Source organism: Musa acuminata, chromosome BXJ3-9 (genome assembly GCF_036884655.1).
Source record: "Musa acuminata AAA Group cultivar baxijiao chromosome BXJ3-9, Cavendish_Baxijiao_AAA, whole genome shotgun sequence".
Lineage (NCBI taxonomy): Eukaryota > Viridiplantae > Streptophyta > Magnoliopsida > Zingiberales > Musaceae > Musa > Musa acuminata.
In genome coordinates, this window is record NC_088357.1 from 16,952,115 (window position 1) to 16,972,862 (window position 20,748).

At 38.2% G+C, this 20,748-nt stretch overlaps 1 long non-coding RNA gene across 1 annotated transcript; it reads left to right on the top strand.

Moving 5' to 3' along the window:
* Window positions 1-3,282: 3,282 nt before the first annotated feature.
* LOC135648761 (uncharacterized) lies at window positions 3,283-11,375 on the top strand. The gene is made up of 2 exons (XR_010501056.1): window positions 3,283-4,182; window positions 11,073-11,375. It is a non-coding gene; the product is annotated as an uncharacterized LOC135648761 (long non-coding RNA).
* The last annotated feature ends 9,373 nt before the right edge of the window (window positions 11,376-20,748 follow it).

Consider the following 20,748-nt stretch of genomic DNA (forward strand, 5'->3'; position numbering starts at 1 on the left):
AAAACTCTTGGTGGATCTGTTGATGTTCTTGGTATAAGTGGTGCACTTTATTTTGTCACTTTTATAGATGATTTTTCCAGGAAAGTTTGGGCTTATGCTTTGAAGATCAAAGATCAGGTTATTAATGTCTTCAAAGAGTTTCATGCCAGGGTTGAAAGGGAGACAGAAAGGAAATTGAAATGCATAAGATCAGATAATGGTGGTGAGTATACGGGATTGTTTAATGACTATTGCAGGTCACATGGGATCCAACATGAGATGACAGTTCCTGGTACACCTCAACATAATGCAATTGCAGAGAGGATGAACCGCACCATCATGGAAAAGATCAGATGTATGCTTTCACAGGCCAAGCTACCCAAAAGGTTTTGGGATGAGGCTTTGAGGACTGTAGTTGATGTGATCAACTTATCACCATGTACAGCCCTAGATGGTGATGTTACAGAGCATGTATGGTCAAGGAAAGATGTTTCCTACAGGCATTTGAGAGTGTTTAGTTGTCGTGCATTTGCACATATTCCAAACAATGGAGGTCCAAGCTGGATGGTAAGTCTAAAGAATGTATTTTTCTTGGTTACTCACATGATCATTTTGGTTACAAGCTTTGGGATCCAGAAAAGCAAAAGGTGTTCAGGAGCAGAGATGTGGTCTTCTTTGAGGATCAAACCTTTGAGGATTTGAAGAAGAAGCACCAGCCAAGACTTCTGCAGAAGGATTAGCAGATTATGACCCAGTTATTCCTCCAGTATATCAGGGTGATGGGGGAGATGTGCAGGAAAATTGTGTAGAGCCTGATGTTGATTTACCTACAGGATATGTTGAGCAAGAAGAAGTAGGAGAGCAAGTTCCAGCAGAACCTCAGTTGAGAAGATCTTCTAGACAACGTCAACCTTCCAGAAGATACTCTACAGATGAGTATGTGATGCTTACTGATGCAGGTGAACCAGAGAGTTACTAGGAAGCAGTTGAGAGTGAGCAGAAAGAGAAGTGGTTAGTTGCTATGCAGGAAGAGATGGATGCTCTTCAGAAGAACCACACTTATGATTTGGTGCTGCTACCAAATGGAATGAAGGCCTTGAAGAACAAGTGGGTTTTTAGGTTGAAGACTCAAGAATATTGTTCTCAACCAAAGTACAAAACTAGATTGGTTGTGAAAGACTTTGGTCAAAAGAAAGGTATTGACTTTGAAGAGATATTTTCTCCTGTTGTTAAAATGTCTTCTATTCGTGTTGCTTTTGGTATTGCTGCTAGCCAAGACTTGGAGGTTGAGCAGTTAGATGTGAAGATAGCTTTCCTTCATGGTGATTTGGAGGAGGAAATTTATATGGAGCAACCAGAAGGCTTCAAAGTCAAAGGTAAAGATAATTTTGTCTGCAAGTTGAAGAAGAGCTTGTATGGGCTAAAGCAAGCTCCAAGACAGTGGTACAGAAAGTTTGATTCATTTATGATAGAAAATGGATACAAAAGAACGGTTTCAGATCATTGTGTGTACATCAAATGGTTTGGTGAGGATTTTATTATTCTCTTACTTTATGTTGATGACATGCTTATTCTTGGAAAAGATATGTCTAAAATTGACAGGTTGAAGAAGGAACTGAGTGAGTCTTTTGCAATGAAGGACATGGGGCTAGCAAAGCAAATACTAGGCATGCAGATTTCCCATGACAGAAAAAACAAGAAGATTTGGTTGTCACAGGAGAAATACATCGAGAAGGTATTGGAAAGATTTAGTATGAGCAACGTAAAACCAGTTGGTTCTCCTCTTGCATGTCATATCAAGTTGTGCTCAGAACAGAGTCCGTCAAGTGATGAGGAGAAGGAGAAAATGCAAAAGGTTCCTTATGCTTCAGCAGTTGGAAGTTTAATGTATGCAATGGTATGTACGAGACCAGACATCGCATATGCAGTGGGTGTTACTAGCAGATTTTTTGCAAATCCAAGCAAAGAGCACTAGGCAGCAGTGAAGTGAATTTTTAGATATCTCAGAGGGAGCTCTAAGGTTTGTTTAAGCTTTGGAGGTGGACCACCTATGTTGACAGGTTACACAGATGTAGATATGGCAAGAGATATAGATACGAGGAAGTCCACTTCAGGTTATGTACTTACTTTTGCAGGGGGAGCTGTGTCATGGCAATCCAGGTTACAAAGGTGTATTGCTCTCTCCACCACAGAAGCAGAATATATTGCTGCTACAGAGATATGCAAAGAAATATTATGGATGAAAAAATTCTTACAAGAATTGGGGCTGAAACAGGAAAATTATATGGTGCATTGTGACAGCCAGAGTGCCATCAATTTGTGTAAGAACCCAATGTTTCATTCCAAGTCAAAGCATATAGATGTCAGATACCACTGGATTCGAAATGTATTTGAAGAGAAGCAGTTGCAGCTTCAGAAAATTCATACAGATGACAACGGAGCATATATGTTGACGAAGACCTTACCAAAAGAAAGATAGGAGATATGCCGACAACTGGTCGACATGACTTCACATTGAGGAGTTATGGGACAACCTCCCTTATGGGCTGAAGGGGGAGGTTGTTGGGCTGATAGCCCATATTTAGCCCATGTGAGCTAGGACAGCCCACAGCCCACACCCCCTCTTAACCTAACCCTAATTAAGATTAGGAGGGTGTAGCGGCTGCGTTTTAGAAGCAGAAAAAGGCTATAAAAATGCAACAACGAGGCAGATCTTTAGAGCCACGGGATTCCAAAGAGAAGAAGGAGAACAAGGCAGAAAAGGAAGAGAAAGAAAGGGAAGAAGACAAGGACAACGCAGAGAGACTGTTCTCAATCATCTAGCAGTGTTCTCATCTCAAGTTAGATCAAATCTATAGTAGACTCTTGCTGTGATTACTTGGGGAGGTTTTAGATATTGTGGGCAGTGACGTGATCCTTGTATCCCAGTTATTCTCTTGTGGTTGTTGCTAGGGTTTTTGGCAAGAGATTGAGATTTGTATATTCATTATTCTCATAGTGGATTATCTCTAGTTTACCCCGTGATTTTTACCCTTCACATTGAAGGGGTTTTTCACGTATATCTTGGTGTTCTGTTTGATTGTGTTTATATTTTATTCCGCTGCGTATTATGGTCTTCTAGTATTTGTTCATATACAAAGGTTATTCCTCGATATATCCCCATCAAACTCTCCGTACACCCTTCGCCATCACCTCCCTTCGTTGCCACACGATCGAGCATAAGTTACATAAGCAGAGTATAAATCTCTGAGGTATAAGCAGTGCTTAGTAGATCAACTATGCTTTGATTGAAGCAATGAGTAGGAACAGCCAGCAAGCCCCCTTAGAACTGGAGTCCGGAGCCAATCAGATTGTATTAAGTCATGGAAATCCACGATTGGTAAGAAAAACACTTTCGCCCCCTCTGTTGGATTTTTTCAAGTCCTCGGTTTCGAAGCTTTGGAGTTGTTCCTCTCCCCCCTTTGATCCTCGATCTGGCCCGAGGTTACTTTCTCTTTCGCTTTTCGTCAGAGGAACACGTTGGACGCGTTCTAACCGACGGCCCTTCGACTGGTTCCGGTGCTTAGAACGACTGCCGATTTGGATCTAACTACTGGGTCGTTCAACTGCCGCCGCTTTCTTATGCGTCGGACCTTGTGGATGCATCTAAGCCATCCACGTCTGCCGAGTTGGCCAACCGTGAGTCTTGGGTCTTCGGGTCACCCAGCTTATGACTCATCCTTCCCCGGGCGAGACTGCTCTCACACCTGCATCGGTGTCAAATTTCTCACCGCCGATGACTCAGCCCATGCCATCCACGGCTACTGGGCTAGCCAACAGCGGTCAATCTGAGTCTTCAGTCCAATCCGAGTTGCGTGTGGACTTGGGAACTGCAAGAGAATATTTGATCGCCAATCCAGCTTCTGACCCAGCTGCCAGCTACAACTCCCTCGATGTTGCCTGCGGCTCCCCCCAATAGCTCCAGAAGCCATTCATTCCTGGGCTAAGCTCTCCACCTCCCCTCAGGCCTCGGTCTCATCCTCTCCATCCTGTGGCGATGGCTTTGCAATGGGCCTTTGCTCCTCGGCCACCTATCATGGCCCTATGCTGCGTGGCTTAGAGCCCGATTCCGTTGGCGATGAGATCGTTGATGTTCCACTTCGATATGAGGAATCTGCTGCCTCCAAAACCCCCCAATCAACATGCTGGGGAGGCCTTCTCCTTGTATGGAATTCTTTCACCGCTACAGTAGATGGACCATCCCTCCATCCTCGATGCATACATTGCTAGTGTTTGCTTGGTTTGTCATAATTTGGTTTGGGACTCGCTTGCTTCAATTGATTTACATTAGATTCCGTCGTGCATGGTGATTTTAAATGTATTCTCATCCCTTGTGACAGACAAATGGGGCGATTCCCGTTTTGTTAACTGTTGATTGTGCTATGATTGATCTTGGTTTTATTGGGCCTAACTTCACTTGGACTAACGAGGCCTGACCCGTGTCAGTGTTAGATTAGATGGTGTTTTCTTGTTGGCTTAACCTATTCAGACCGTGTTCCGTTAGGCATTTAACCAATGTCCTGTGTTATTCTCGATCGTCTCGGGTGGTCAATGGATTAGGAAATAGTTGTTTTATTTTCAGAATTTTTGAATTGAGAATCAAGGATTCCATGATGACATTAGAGCCAACTGGTTGACTCATAATCACCCCACTTGTATCCATCCCTCTAATCTTGTTAAGATCTTGTTGGAATTGGCAGCAGTTTAGTCACTTGGACCAACGGGTTGCTGATGTTCAAATTTTAATTTCTAATTTGGAGTCTAAAGATGCTCCTTGTTGGGCTTGATGATAGTGAAGCTTCTCAGCTCTCCTGTTTGTACAACCAGTTTGATATTATCCATCCTTAGGCAAATCAATTTAAAAGTGATGGCCTTTAAGCCAAAACTAATTCGATCGATTATGGTGATCGCAACACTCAATTATTACTATAATCTGATTACTTTACTTGTAGATGTAGGCAAAACTTTATCCACTCTCTTTGAGTTGGGTCTGCTATCTTTATAGATCTATCTTAGTTAACTTGCATACAGAGAGTTCTGGACTCAACCTTGTATCTCTGATTTTTGCTCCTTGGAGTGGTGACCTTCGATGCCTGGTATTATTGATGATTCTGCTCATGGCTCCTTGGTTCCTCCCTTTGATCATTTTGAGATTGGCAATCTATTCGTCATTTGGGTTATGAGAGGAGTCTCAGATCTCACGGTCGAATTTTATCATGGATTCGTCCCTTCTATCCTACACAAAACTTTTATCATCTTTATTTCTAAATGTTCCAACCAGTCGGTCATTCCTGAATTACCAAATCCTTTCTAAACATTTGACCAACCGCATGAATGTCTGCTGCCTCAACTCAGTTGATTTTTAATTGACCGATTAGCCTTTCTTAAGTGGCACAAGAGGTTGCATATTTTTTGTTTAGGTCTTAAGAAAGAAACAAAAATCTATATGTTATTATCAAGATTGACCTCGAGAAGACTTATGACCCCATCACTCTTGGTCTACCATCATCAACGCTCTTCATGTGTTTTAACTTTCTTAATCTTTTTTTTAACTGCATTTTTGAATATGTTTGTGTGATCAACGGTGAGCATTTTGCCAATAAGGGTGACCTTCTCTCCCTATCTTGACATTGTTGTGGCTCAGCTTCTCTCTTTCATGATTCTCGACTTACTCTCTTTTTGTTTTAAACACGAATTGTATTTGTCTCATTTGATGGATATGGACATCTTTATGTGTTTTAAAGCCAAATCAAATACCCTATGCTTCCATTAGTTATATTTTTGAATGATATGAATGGTCTTACCAATCAAAAGATTAACCTTACTAAATCTAATATTTCCTTTCCTTGGTTTATTCGATTCGTGCTCAGATCAAACAAACGTGATGTTTGCAATTTCTTTAACATTACTCATGTTACTACTTTCCGTTTAAATACTTAGGCACGTGATTCCATTTAATTTCATTGCGTGTTATGATCTACTAGTATTTGTTCATATACAAAAGTTTATTTCTATTTATATCCCATCAACTGGTATAAGAGTAGAGTTGTGGTGATTTAATTTTTGTATTTGAACATGGAGGCTAGTAGTGTTTCTCGCATGATTAGTTTGAATGAAAATAATTGGATGATATGGAAATCAAGAATGGAAGATATCTTATATTGCAAAGATTTGTATGGACTTTTGCATTGGGATAGTGCAAAACCCATAACTATGACAGATGATGAGTGAAAGAGGTTAGATCGAAAAACAATTGGGTTTATTCGACAATGGCTTGATGATAGTGTCTTTCACCATGTTTCTACTAAAATTTCTGCAAATTCTCTTTGGAAAAAATTGGAAAGTCTCTATGAAAGAAAAACAGCTAGCAACAAAGCTTTTTTTATCAGAAAACTTGTGAACCTAAAATATAGAGAGGGTGCTTCTATTGCTGAGCATTTGAATGAAATGCAGAGTATCAATAACTTGTTATTCTCTATGAAAATGTCTCTTGATGATGAGTTGCAGGCATTATTACTTTTCAGTTCATTACCAGAAAGTTGGGAGACACTAGTGGTTTCCCTTAGTAATTATGTACCAGATTATGTTATGACTATGAGTCAAGTAATAAGTAGTTTGTTGAATGAGGAGTTGAGAAGAAAAAATTCAGCAACATCTCAGAATGATTCACAGACACTTATCTCAGATAATAGAGGAAGGTCAAAGTCTAGAAGCAATTCACGCATGGGTAGAAGCAAGTCAAGATTAAGAAAAGATATTGTTTACTATAACTGTGGTGAGAAAGTACATTACAAGAATCAATGTAAGCCTAAGAAGAACAAGAAAAAGGAAAAAAAAGTGGAGTCTACAGAGTCAAAAGATAATATCACAACTATAGTGCAGGGTGGTGATTATTTGATTTTGTCTCTTTTTTATGATATTTTTTCTTATGTGTCAGGATCTTGAGTGGGTGATTGACATAGGTGCTTCTTATCATGCTACACCATGGAGGGAGTTTTTTACTACTTACAGGTCTAAAAATTTTAGTGTTATCAAGATGGGCAACTATGGCATGGCAGACATCATTGGCATGTGTGATATTCATTTAAAGACCAACCTTAGTTGCAAGTTGGTGCTTAAGGATGTGAGGCATGTGGTTGACTTGAGGCTAAATTTAATTTCAGTTGGAAGGCTATATGATGAAGACTATGATAGTAAATTTCACAGAGGGTAATAGAAGCTCGGTAAGGGTTCTCTTATACTGGCTAATAGAAAGAAATGTCATACTTTGTACAGGTTATAGGCCAAAGCTTGTGGTGAACAGTTAAATGCTATAGAGAAAGACTTTAGCATGAAGTTATGGCATAGGCGATTGGGACACATTGTAATATCCCTCACTTTTGAAAATTATTAATAAAGATTTATTTATAAATCAGAGGACCTATATGTAAATATAAAAATTTCAAGGACTAAACTGTTAAGTTACAAAAAAAAAATCAAAAATTTCGGTTTTATCCCACTGCCTCCCACGCTCTTTATTTCTCGAGAAACAGAGAGAGGAGCGGTGGGGCGTGGGGAGAAGAAGAGAGGAAGAAGAGGGAGAAGAGAAGAAAAAAAGAAGAGAGGGAAGAGGGAGAGGAAAGAGAGAGAGCTGCAGCAGCTAGGGCTACAGCACCTCTGTTTCGTGTAGGAGGAAACAGAGGAGTTCATGTGTGGGGCGTTGGGGAGGAGAAGGGAAGAAGAGGAGAAGAAGAAGAAGAGGTGGCTGCGGCAAGGGCTGCAGCGAGGAGCTGTGGGGCATTGGGGAGGAGAAAGGAAGAAGAGGAGAAGAAGAAAAGAAGAAGAAGAGGGAAAGAAGAGAGGAGGAAGAAGAGGGAGAAGAGAAGAATAGAAGAAGAAGAAAAAGAGAGGGAAGTGGGAGAGGAGCAAGAGGTGGCAACAGCTAGGGCTGCAGCACCTCTGTTTCCTGCAGGCGGAAATAAAGGAGACAAGGTGTGGGGCGTTGGGGAGGAGAAGAAGACGAAGAGGAAAAAGAAGAAGAGAAAAAGAAAAAAAAGAAGGATGGCTGCGGCATGGGCTGCAATGAGAAGGTGTGGGGTGTCGGGTAGGAGAAGGGAAGAAGAGGAGAAGAAGAAGGAGAAGAAGGAGAAGAAGAAGAAGAGGAAGAGAAGAAGTAAAAGCGGGTGAAGAGGCGGCACCTCTGTTTCCTGCAGGAGGAAACAGAGGAGAGGAGGTGCTGTTTGACGGGGAGAAGAAGGGGAGGAAGAAGAAGAAGAGAAGAAGAAGAAAGGAAGGAGAAGGAAGAGGAGAAGGGAAAGAAGTAGCTGCGGCTGCAGCTATGGCAGGAAAAGAGGAAGAGGAAGGAAGAAGGGAAGGAGAGGAAGAAGAGAAGGGGAAGAAGGGGCTGCGGCTGCGGCGATGGCAGCTACAGTTGGAAGAGAAGAAGGAGAGGAAGATGAGCAAGGGAGGAAGAAGAGGCTGCGGCCATGGCTGAGGCTGCGACTGCAGCAGTGCAGCTTGGAAAGAAGAGAAGGAAAGGGAGAAGAAGAGAAAGGAAAAGGGAAAAAGAGAGGAAGAGGAGAAGGGGAGGCAGCTGCGACAGTGGTAGCTACAGCTGGAAGAGAAGGAGAGGAAACAGAGCAGGGGAGGAAGAAGAGGCTACGGCCGTGGCTGTGACTGCAGCTGCGATGTTGGCTACGGTAGCTGCGGCAGCGATGGTGGCTGCAGTAGTTGCTTTTGGGAAAGAGAAAGAAAGGAAAGGGGAAAAAAAGGGGTTGTGGCCGTGATTGCGGCTGCGATGGTGGCGGCTACGTCTGCGGCAGTTGTGTTTGGGAAAGAAAAAGTAGGAACGAGAGAAGGGAGGAAGGAAGTAGTGCAGTGGAAGGGGCTACGGTTGTGACAGCAGCTGCGATTGTGGCTACGTTTGTGGTAGTGGCAGCGGCGATGGCTGCGACAGCTATGTTTGAAAAAGAAAACGAAGGAATGAGAGTAAGAGAGAGCAGGTGACTATGCCTCTATGTTCTGCATGAGTTGTAGTTGTGGAGGAAAAAGAGAAATATGTAGAAAATGAAACAGAAAGAGGACATGGAGGAAAAGTAGAAGGATTTGGGCTGACACCTTCTTTGGATCTTCGGATCAAAATCTTTGAAAGGCAAGTGTTCCGATCCTTCCTATTGCAAGCTTTCTAATCTTTCCTATTGCAAGTGTCCTGATCTTTCTTTACTGTAATTTTATCTCTATATTTGCTTTGAATATGAGGAACTTTGAATTGTTCTAGCCTTGCATTTGATATATCTCTTGTTTAACCGTAACAATTCGAATCTGTGCAACTTTTGAGATTATGATCTTTCTACCTTGTTATGGTTATAACTTCATGTATTGACCTTTGATTTAGACAAAACTTATTTGATCAGAATATAGACTCATAAACCTTTCTTTTGATAGCTTATTTTAAGAATTCGGAGTAAGTTTGTCTGCCCAAACTTCTGTTTCAAATGAGCCTACAGATTCTGCAAAACAGGGATCGTAATTTCTGACCTTTTGATACTGAGCTGCCTATAAGTCGATGTTGAAAACTCCGATTTGTTCAAAACTAATTTCATTAGAAACTAGACTCGTAGATCTTTCTTTTGATATATGGATTAAAAGATTTGGAGTCCAAACACCTACCCAGTTATCTGTTAAATTCTGCCAAACAAAGATTTTGTTCTCCGACCCTTGTTTATCAAATTATTTGTAACTCTCTGTTGGACAGTTCAATTCATATGAAGCTTATTTTATCTAAAAATAGATTTAAATATCTTTCCAATAATATATTTCTGAGTAAATTGGAGCACGATTGATAGTTTGAATCATTTATTCAATGTGTCTTTTGAATTCTGCCAGAAATCGAGCTTTGGTCGATTTCGCATATTCTGGTTTTATTCCTTTGGAAATTGATATCCTTTGGTTCTCTTATTCAATTGAGCTTTATATTATTACTTTGAATTCTTGTATGCTCTTGTCCTTAAAATTATTTGCATTCTTGAAAACTATTGTGTAACGTTTATGCTATATCGTATTGACTCATATAGGCACATGTATATCCCATTGTTCCGCATTTGCTTTCGATATGTGCCTATTCCAGTTTCATTCCTTTGGACATTGAATTCATCTAACCTTCTTATTTGAATTGAGTTATATATGATTACTTGGAATCCTTGAATGCTCTTGCTTTTATTTCCTTTCAAATCTGAATACAATTGTGAAAGATTATTGCTTACTTCGTATTGACTCGTAAAGACACATGTACGTTTTGTTGTTCCGCGTGTGCTTCCGATATGTGCTATTTATTGTTCATACTGTCCCTTTGTACTCTGGTGTTTGTGGGATATTGTGAACCTTTGCCAGAAATGGTGAAGGGAGTTATACATAGAGCCTGTGATGCTCTATCGGCCCTTATGACTTCACTCGGACGTGAGTGGATGGAGCTCCCAAACGTGGGAGACTTATGTTTGGTGGTCATTTAGAAATAGATGTATCATATTATGTTATGGTCCCACTTCACCTTCTGTATGTTTGATATGGTATCTAGAGCTTTGGTTATGTATTTCTATACATGCTTTGAATAAGAATGAAATGAATGCAACGTCAATTCGACGTTTGAGCTTTTGTTTCGTATTCGTACTTTGAAATACTCCGAAATGGTCCATACGCCATTGATATGTTCCGAAATGTTTCATTTATCATTGATATGCTCTGAAACATTTCATACGCCTTTGATATGCTCCGAAATATTTCATTTGCTATTGTTATGCTTCGAAATGTTCCATATGTAGTTGATATGCTCCGGAACATTTCATACGCTATTGATATGCTCCAATTACTCTATGCTCAATCTGTTATGAACCAAATAGGTTTTGAATGACATGACACATATGATTTTGTATCTAATAATATGGTATCTTGAAAATTCTTATATTCTACTTTGCATTATGATATCTTACTTGTTTGAAATCATTCCTTTTGTTCTGAATATGCTTTGTCACTTGTTGAGCTGTTTTTAGCTCACTCCGTTGTTATATAAAATCTTTCAGGTCAGCTTGTCACTCTTTGAGATGTTTGAATTGGGCTTAGGCAGTAGAGAGCTATTCAGAATTATGGGCAAGTCTTGTTGGTTATTATGTTATTGTTGTGTAAGTATATTTTGTATGTAATGAAATGTTGTCGATGAACCGAAATTGATATACCTTGTAAAAGTGTTAGAAGATCTCTCTTATTTAGAATTTCGGAATGTTAAGTCTAGTTTACGATGATATGGACTTGTGGTAAATGGTTGGAGTTATGATTGTATAAATTACATAGCTTGTGGATTTATAAATGTTGTTCATGTTTGTTAAGTTAGCTTGGGTTGCCGTAAATATGAATTATCGAGTGATGTGATATATGATTATAAACTGCACAGGTTTTATAGATATGAATTTGAGAGAATATTTTTCAGTGTCCTCAAATGTTAGTTTGGATCCTGGATTAGTTTGTGATGAAAATTTTAATATTATCGATATTTTTGAAGGGTGTGATATACATGAGCGAGAAGGGGCTGCAAGTTCTTTCCAAGAGAAGTATTGTCAGACCTCAAAGGTACACATCTGAACCCTTGTATTGATTATTTGGCTAGTAAACAACATAGAGTTTCATTTGCTAGTCTTGCTTTGTCTAGAAAAATGCATGCCTTAGATCGTGTTTATACAGATGTATGTGGTCCTTTGAGGACAAAAACTCCTAGTGGATCTGTTGATGTTTCTGGTATCAGTGGTGCACTTTATTTTATCACTTTATATAGATGATTTTTCCATGAAAGTTTGGGTCTATACTTTGAAGACCAAAAATCAGGTTATTAATATCTTCAAAGAGTTTCATGCCAGAGTTGAAAGGGAGACAGAAAGACAATTGAAATACATAAGATCAGATAATGGTGGTGAGTACATAGGATTGTTTAATGATTTTTGCAGGTCACATGATATCCAACATGAGATAACAGTTCCTAGTACACCTTAGCATAATGCTATTGTAGAGAGGATGAACCGCACCATTATGGAATAGATCAGATATATGCTTTCACAGACCAAGCTACCTAAAAAGTTTTGGGATGAGGCTTTGAGGACTGCAGTTGATGTTATCAACTTGTCACCATGTACAGCCCTAGATGGTGATGTTACAGAGTATGTATGGTCAGAGAATGATGTTTTCTACAAGCATTTAAGAGTGTTTGGTTGTCATGCATTTACACATATTCCAGATAATGAGAGGTCCAAGCTGGATGGTAAGACTAAAGAATGTATTTTTCTTGGCTACTTACATGATCATTTTGGTTATAGGCTTTGAGATCCAGAAAAACAAAAGGTGTTTAGAAGTAGAGATGTAGTATTATTTGAGGATCAAACCTTTGAGGATTTGAAGAAGAAGGCACCAGCCAAGACTTCTGCAAAAGGATTAGCAGATTGTGACCCAATTACTCCTCCAATATATTAGGGTGATAGGGGAGATGTGCAGGAAGATAGTGTAGAGCCTGATGTTGACCTACCTGCAGGACATGTTGAGCAAGAAGAAGTTGGAGAGCAACTTCCCGCAGAACCTCAATTGAGAAGATCTTCTAGACAATGTCAACCTTCCAAAAGATCCTCTATGGATGAGTATGTGATGCTTACTGATGCAGGTGAACCAGAGAGTTACTAGGAAGCAGTTGAAAGTGAGCAGAAAGAGAAGTGGGTAGTTGCTATGCAGGAAGAGATGAAAGCTCTTCAGAAGAACCATACTTATGATTTGGTACTACTACCAAATGGAATGAAGACCTTAAAGAATAAGTGGGTTTTTAAGTTGAAGACTCAAGAATATTGTTCTCAACCAAAGCATAGAGCTAGATTGGTTGTGAAAGGCTTTGGTCAAAAGAAATGTATTAACTTTGAAAAAAAAATTTCTCCTATTATTAAAATATCTTCTATTCGTGTTACTCTTGGTATTGCTGCTAGCCAGGACTTGGAGGTTGAGCAATTAGATGTGAAGACAACTTTCCTTTATAGTGATTTGGAAGAGAAAATTTATACCAGAAAGCTTTAAAGTCAAAGGTAAAGAGAACTTTGTCTGTAAGTTGAAGAAAAGCTTGTATGGGCTAAAGCAAGCTTCAAGATAGTGGTACAGAAAGTTTAATTCATTTATGACAGAAAATAGATATAAAAGAACGACTTCAAATCATCGTGTGTACATCAAATAGTTTGGTGAGAATTTTATTATTCTCTTACTTTATGTTGATAACATGCTTATTCTTGGGAAAGATATGTCTACAATTGATAGGTTGAAGAAGGAATTGAGTGAGTCTTTTGCAATAAAGGACATGGGGCCAGCAAAGTAAATACTGGGTATGCAGATTTTCCGTGACAGTAAAAATAAGAAGATTTGGTTGTCACAAGAGAAATATATCGAGAAGGTATTGGAAAGATTCAGTATAAGTAATGCAAAACCAGCTGGTTCTTCACTTGCAAGTCACTTCAAGTTGTGCTCAGAATAGAGTCCGTCAAGTGATGAGGAGAATGAGAAAATGTAAAAGGTTTGTTACTAGCAGCTAGTATGTATGAAGCCGGACATCATATATGCAGTTGGTGTTACTAGCAGATTTCTTGCAAATCTAGGCAAAGAGCACTGGGCAGTAGTGAAGTGGATTTTTAGATATCTCAGAGGGAGCTCTAAGGTTTGTTTAAGCTTTGGAGGTAGACCACCTATGTTGATAGGTTACATAGATGCAGATATGACAAGAGATATAGATACAAGGTAAGTCCACATATGGTTATATACTTATTTTTGCAGGGGGAGCTATGTCATGGCAATCCAGATTGCAAAGGTATATTGCTCTCTCGGCCACAGAGGCATAATATATTGCTGCTACAAAGGTCTGCAAAGAAATATTATGAATGAAAGAATTCTTACAAGAATTGGGGTTGAAACAAGAAAACTATATGGTGTATTGTGATAGTCAAAGTGTCATCCATTTATGTAAGAACCCAATGTTTCATTCTAAGTCAAAGCATATAAATGTCAGATACCACTAGATTCGAAATGTATTTGAAGAAAAGCAGTTGCAGCTTTAGAAAATTCACACAGATGATAATGGAGCAGACATATTGATAAAAACCTTACCAAAAGAAAAATAGAAGATATGTCGACAGTTGGTCGGCATGGCTTCACATTGAGGAGTCTTGGGATAGTCTCCCTTATGGGCTGAAGGGAGAGGTTGTTGGACTGATAGCCCATTTGTTCAGCCCAAGGTGGGCTTTATTAGCCCATAGCCCACCCCTTTAACCTAACCCTATATCAAAGTTAAAGGGGTGTAGGGGTTGCATTTTTTAGTGCATAAATATGGCATCAACGAGGGCAGCAGATGAGATCTTTGCAGTAGCAAAAAGGACAAGAAAAAGACAGAAATCCAAGAAGAAAGAAAGAGAAAAAAATAAGGACAACGCAGAGAGACTGTTCTCAATCATCCAGCAGTGTTCTCATCTCAGGTTAGATCAAATCTATAGTAGATTCTTATTGTGATTACTTGGGGAGAATTAGGGAGGATTTAGAATTTTGTGTATAGTGACATGATCCTTGTATGCCAATTATTCTCTTATGATTGTTGCTAAGATTTTGGGCAAGAGATTGAGATTTATATATTCATTATTCTTATAGTAAATTATCTCTAATTTGCCCCGTGATTTTTATTGGGTTGACAGCCTATATTCAGCCCAAGGTGGGCTTTATCAGCCCACAGCTCACCCCCTCTTAACCTAACTCTAATTTATATTAGGAGGGGGTGTGGTGACTATAAAAAGAGGTAGAAAAAGGCAACAACAAGGTAGTTTTTGGCAGTCATGGGATTCCAAAGAAAAGGAGGAGAACAAGACAGAAAAGGAAGAGAAAGAAAGGGAAGAAGACAAGGACAATACAGAGAGACTGTTCTCAATCATCTAACAATGCTTTTCATCTTAGGTTAGATCAGATCTATAGTCGGTTTTTACTGTGATTACTTGGGGAGAATTAGGGAGGATTTAGATATTATGCACAGTGACGTGATCCTTGTATCCCAGTTATTCTTTTGTGAATGTTGCTAGGGTTTTGGGCAAGAGATTGAGATTTGTATATTCATTATTATCATAGTGGATTATCTTTAGTTTGTCCTATGATTTTTACCCTTCACATTGAAGGGGTTTTCCACATATATATTGGTGTTCTATTTGATTGTGGTTCCATTTAATTCCGCTATGTGTTATGGCCTACTAGTATTTGTTTATATACAAAAGTTATTTCTTTTTATATCCCATCAACGGATATTAGAGTAGGGTTGTAGTGATTTAATTTTATATTTGAACATGGAGGCCAATAATATTTCTCGCATGATTAGTTTAAATAGAAACAATTGGATGATATGGAAACCAAGAATGGAAGATCTCTTGTATTGCAAAGATTTATATGAACCTTTGTAGGGGGATAGTGCAAAACCCACAACTATGACAGATGATGAGTGGAAGAGGTTAGATCGAAAAACAGTTGAGTTTATTCGACAATGGCCTGATGAAGTGTCTTTCACCATGTTTCTACTGAAAGTTCTGTATATTCTCTTTGGAAAAAATTTGAATGTCTCTATGAAAGAAAAATAGCTGGTAACAAAGCTTTTTTGATCAGAAAATTTGTGAACCTAAAATATAAAAAGGGTGCTTCTATTGTTGAGCATTTGAATGAAATACAGAATATTACTAACTAGTTATCCTCTATGAAAATATCTCTTGATGATGAGTTGCATGCATTGTTACTTCTCAGTTCATTACCAAAAAGTTGGGAGACACTAGTAGTTTCCCTCAGTAATTCTGCGCCAGATGGTGTTGTCACCATGAGTCAAGTAACAAGCAGTTTGTTGAATGAGGAGTTGAGAAGAAAGAATTTAGCAACATCTCAGAATGATTCACAGGCACTTATCTCAGAGAACAAAGGAAGGTCAAAGTCTAAAAGCAGTTCATGCATAGGTAGGAGCAAGTCAAGATCAAGAAAATATATTATTTGCTATAACTATGGTGAGAAAGGACATTACAATAACTAATGTAAGCAACCTAAGAAGAGCAAGAAAAATGAAAAAGAAGTAGAGTCTATAGAGTCAAAGAATAATACTAATACTATAGTGCAGGGTGGTGATTATTTGATTTTGTCTCCTTCTGATAATATTTTTTCTTGTGTGTGTCAAGATCTTGAGTGGGTGATTGAAACAGGTGTTTCTTATCATGCTACACTATGGAGGGAGGTTTTTTGCTACATATAGGTCTGGAAATTTTGGTGCTATCAAGATGGGCAACTATGACACAACAGACATCATTGGCATGGGTGATATCCATTTAAAGACCAACATTAGCTGCAAGTTGGTACTTAAGGATGGGAGACATGTGGTTGACTTGAGGGTGAATTTAATTTCAGTTGGAAGACTAGATGATGAAGACTATGATAATAGATTTTACAAAGGGCAATGGAAGCTCAGTAAGGGTTCTCTTGTTATAGCTAGTGGAAAGAAATCTCATACCTTATATAGGTTGCAGGTCAAAGCTTGTGGTAAGTAGTTAAATGCTATAGAGAAAGACTTCAGTATGGAGTTGTAGCATAGGCGATTGGGACATATGAGTGAGAAGGGGCTGTAAGCTCTTTCCAAGAGAGAGGTATTGCCAGACCTCAGAGATACACATTTAAACCCTTGTATCAATTGTTTGACTAGTAAACAACACAGAGTTTCATTTGCTAGTCCTACTTTATCTAGAAAAATACATGCCTTAGACCATGTTTATACAGATGTATGTGGTCCTTTGAGGACAAAAACTCATGGTGGATTTGTTGATGTTCCTAGTATAAGTGGTGCACTTTATTTTGTCACTTTTATAGATGATTTTTTCAAGAAAGTTTGGGCCTATGCTTTGAAGACTAAAGATCAGGTGATTAATGTCTTCAAAGGGTTTTATACCAAGGTTGAAAGAGAGACAAAAAGGCAATTGAAATGCATAAGATCAGATAATGGTGGTGAGTACATAGGATTATTTGATGATTATTGCAGGTCACATGAGATCCAACATAAGATAACAGTTCTTAGTACACCTCAGCATAATGCAATTGCAGAGAGGATGAACCGCACCATCATGAAAAAGATTAGATGTATGCTTTCACAAGCCAAGCCATCCAAAAGGTTTTGGGATAAGTCTTTGAGGACTACAATTGATGTGATCAACTTATCACTATGTACAGCCCTAGATGGTGATGTTGCAGAGCATGTATGGTCAGGGAAAGATGTTTCGTATAGGCATTTAAGAGTATTTAGTTGTCATGCATTTGCACATGTTGCAAACAATGAGAGGTCCAAGCGGGATGGTAAGACTAAATAATTTATTTTTCTTAGTTACTCACATGATCAATTTGGTTATAGGCTTTGGGATCTAGAAAAGCAAAATGTGTTCAGAAGCAAAGATGTAGTCTTCTTTGAGGATCAAACCTTTAAAGATTTGAAGAAGAAGACATAAGTCAAGACTTCTATAGAAGGATTAGCAGATTGTGACCCAGTTACTCCTCTAGTATATCAGGGTGATAGGGGAGATGTGCAGAAAGATAGTGTAGAGCCTGATGTTGATCTGTCTGCAGGACATGTTGAGTAAGAAGAAGTTGGAGAGCAACTTCCTATAGAACCTCAATTGAGAAGATCTTCTAGATAACGTCAACCTTCTAGAAGATACTCTACAATGAGTATGTGATGCTTACTGATGCTGGTGAACCAGAGAGTTACCAGAAAGTAGTTGAAAGTGAGCAGAAAGAGAAGCAGTTGCAGCTTCAGAAAATTCACATAGATGACAACGGAGCAGACATATTGACAAAGACCTTACCAAAAGAAAGACGGGAGATATGCCAATAGCTGGTCGGCATGACTTCACATTGAGGAGTCATAGGATAGCCTCCCTTATGGGCTAAAGGGGGAGGTTGTTAGGCTGACAGCCCATATTCAGCCCAAGGTGAGCTTTATCAGCCCACAGCTCGCCCCTCTTAATCTAACCCTAATTTATATTAAGGAGGGGTGTGGTGGCTATAAAAAGAGACAAAAAAAGGCAACAACAAGGTAGTGTTTGGTAGCCATGAGATTCCAAAGAAAATGAGGAGAACAAGGCAAAAAAAGAAGAAGACAATGACAACACAGAGAGACTGTTCTCAATCATCTAATAGTGCTTTCATCTCAGGTTAGATCAGATTTACAGTAGATTCTTACTATGATTATTTGGGGAGAATTAGGAAAGATTTATATATTATGCATAATGATGTGATCCTTGTATCCCAATTATTCTCTTATGATTGTTGCTATGGTTTTGGGCAAGAAATAGATATTTATATATTTATTATTATTATAGTTGATTATCTCTAGTTTGCCCTGTGGTTTTACCCTTCACATTGGTTTTCTATGTATATCTTGGTGTTCTATTTTATTGTGGCTCCATTTAATTCTGTTGTGTATTATGGCCTACTAATATTTGTTCATATACAAAAGTTATTTCTTTTTATATCCCATCAGTTTTTACCCTTCACATTGGAGGGGTTTTCCATGTATATCTTAGTATTTTATTTGATTGTGATTCTATTTAATTCTGTTGCGTGTTATGACCCAAGTATTTGTTTATATACAAAAATTTATTTCTCTTTATATCTTATCATAATGTCTTTAATAGCGGGTCTCTCCCTTTTAAATATTATATAAAATTATCACCTCAGTTAGTTCACTTTATGGTAAATAAGTGGGAATGCAGTCTTAAACATATCATGTTATAGTTGCTTGGAAAAAATCGATTATTGGATGGGCAAAGTTGAATACTGATGGGCCTTTCTGAGGTGAGATTGGGAGGCTTGAGATGCAGGAACACACTCTAATTTTAGATTACTGTTAATTAATTATGTTTTAGAGTCTTGTTGTTATGTGTTTTTTCATTTTTTTTTGTCACTTTATTGCTTTTATTAAGAGCTTTTTTAGTAAGTAGTGCGTTGATTACTTGGGAATATGGATTTTTCTTATTGGGATGTGTTTGTCATTATTGTAGAAACTCAAAGGTCTCCTTTGTGAAATATATACGGCAATTAAGGAAGACAATTTTGGTTTTGCTTCGCTAAGAATCTATATTTCATTCTTAGCAAGTTTCATTTGAATTGAATCTTCTTATCAAGCTATTAACTTGATCGTGTTGAGTGGCATTCGCGATTAGTGATGTCGAGTGACATTAGTCGCCCCCAATTGAGCAGCATCCGGGAACATATCCTACTTAGTCGAAGTGTCCATATTTTGTCTAAATTCATAGGCATTGGTCGATGTCAAATTGGTTCTATAGTATGTTACACTTTGTTGTTTTGAACTTTATAGATTAAACTGCCTCTATTGGCAACGAGTCTAGAGGTATGTCATATATCATTGGGAAGCTTTGTCTGTCTATTATCTAACAAAAACAACAATGTGTGATTTTGAGTTCTGTACTGAAAGTTATTATTAAATTATTGGGTGTCTATCAAGTTGTCATGATTTAATTTTTGGATCCTTAATCCTCTATCAATGGCTCGTCGACGATGATGAAATTAATTTATAAGAAGAGATGTTTGAGATAAGTCGATCTCATGAAACTCTATAGTAGATGATTGATCACGTCCAAAGAACTTTTGCTAATCCTACTCAAGGCCAATTGAGTAATTCAATAGGTGCAAGAAGTGAGTATGATAATGATGTGATTAATTCTTCCAATTCTACAGTAAATTTTGTGGCTCCTATTGATGATCATTAGGCCATGAATCAATTGATGAGAGCTCTTGAAGGAACAAATAGGAGTATTCAAGTTATTGTGGTGGAGTTTATAGGGTCAATCCCAAGGAATATTGTGATTGGAGTGTCTCTTTGGAATTTTATTGCCACAAAATGTACAGTTTATGGCAATAAAATTAAAACGGTATGTTTTAATTTGGTGGCAAAAATATCAATGTGGACGTGAGCGAAGAGGTGTTCTACGGGTTAATACATCGGTTACAATAAAACTAAAGTTAGATAAGAAATTTTTCTCTTTGAATCATCCTCAAACTCTTTATCGTAAATCTTTATCGTAAATTTTACTAATTACATCAGAAGATTGATCAATCTGTTGTTAATTATAATGAGTAAATGAGTCGAATTAGACAATTATTCATTTGCTCTCTCGTTGAGGCTTATCAAATGACACTTAAGGCTGAAAATAATAGTAAATGAGGACTGTTCAAGAAGGTTGAAAACTCTAGAACTACAAATGAGAAAATGATATTTCAAGAAAAGAATGGTACAACATGAACAACCAAACCCACATGTTGAAGGAGGAAATAAAAATCAGCAAAGGATGGTTTTTCCTCAAGTACCACGTGTTTTAAATGTGGTAAAACTCATCATCATTCTTATGAGTGTCATAGAAGGAAAGCTAAAGTTAATCTTATGGAAGAGGAGCCTAATGGAGAAGGTAACGAGCCCATCTACGATGAGGAACTTGAAGATATCATTCAAGAAGGAAGCTACAAGTCAAATGAGGGTGAAAATCTTATTATTCAACATATCATGACAATTGAAGTAGATGATGAATGGCTTAGAAATAATATTTTTAGGATATATTACTTATCTTATGGAAAGAAATGTCTTCCAATGATTTATGTAGTGTAAAGAACATGATTTTA